This window comes from Odontomachus brunneus, unplaced genomic scaffold, assembly GCF_010583005.1.
Source record: "Odontomachus brunneus isolate Ranch 3 - 2012 unplaced genomic scaffold, Obru_v1 Obru_scaffold_221, whole genome shotgun sequence".
Lineage (NCBI taxonomy): Eukaryota > Metazoa > Arthropoda > Insecta > Hymenoptera > Formicidae > Odontomachus > Odontomachus brunneus.
In genome coordinates this window covers 310889-311204 of record NW_022639671.1, presented here as the reverse complement: position 1 = coordinate 311204, position 316 = coordinate 310889, and the positions used below count along the sequence as shown (strand labels likewise).

The 316-nt window shown below is 46.8% G+C and overlaps 1 protein-coding gene across 8 annotated transcripts in view; it reads right to left on the bottom strand.

Annotated features, from left to right (window-relative positions):
- LOC116852385 (protein phosphatase 1L-like) overlaps positions 1-316 on the bottom strand; it is a 291241-nt gene that overhangs the window by 110843 nt on the left and 180082 nt on the right. The gene's annotated exons all lie outside the window — the stretch shown is intronic.

The following is a 316-nucleotide window of genomic DNA, read 5'->3' as shown; positions in this document are numbered from 1 at the left end:
GTCAAACGATAACTAAGGCTTTCTAGACAAAGCATCTTGGGAGAAGAGCCCCGCTATTGGCTAGCGTTCATATCCCCCCTCTAACGGTTTCGAGGAAAAAGTTTTTCCGTACACGCTCTTATCAAACATACTGTATATTTTGTGACGTGGCAGCCGTGGAGGCGCCCGTCTCAAGAATCCCGTACCAAATTCGTGAGAATGTTTTTCGCGTGTCGCGCTGCTAACGGTTTTTCGAGACCTTTCCGAATATCGCGTTCCGTCGAATGTTTATTGTGAAGATCTTAGAACAAAGCGAAGAAGCGATTTTTGCGAGCGG